Raw genomic sequence first — 552 nt, 5'->3', positions numbered from 1 at the left:
TTCATAACCTCTTTCTTTTGACACCCATATTGCAATATCTAATTTATGTAATTAATTTACTTATATTGAAATTTTTAAACAGGTGGCAACTCTCTATTTTTTCTGGTTTTAACCATCTGGATATTATAAAAAACAAACCAAAAAAATAAAAATATTCAAATCGGTCAAGCTGTTTTCGAGTCTTAGCGAGGCTAACGGACAGCAATTCATTTTTATATATAAGATATCTTCTTTTAAAAATGCGCAGGCTCGAAATTAACTTTAGAGCTATGGTCTGGAGGAATTTTTTTCTTAGAATTTTATGAAGAATCCGAATATGGTAGGAACAATGTCGATAAAAATCGATCCATACAAATTGACCCGCCCTAATATATATATATTTCATGATCCAATGATCGGATCTAAACCAGATTAGTGTGGGACCACCTCTGAGACACTACCTTTCCGATACACGGACATCGGTTGACGTGGTCCAAAGTAATGCGGTATCTAACATACATAAAAACAAAAAACAAAATTACGACGAACTGATAACCCCCTCCTTTTTTGGAA

This window comes from Rhagoletis zephyria, unplaced genomic scaffold, assembly GCF_001687245.7.
Source record: "Rhagoletis zephyria isolate East Lansing unplaced genomic scaffold, Rhagoletis_zephyria_1.1 Rzeph_scaffold_00341, whole genome shotgun sequence".
NCBI lineage: Eukaryota > Metazoa > Arthropoda > Insecta > Diptera > Tephritidae > Rhagoletis > Rhagoletis zephyria.
This window is presented reverse-complemented; position numbering follows the sequence as displayed.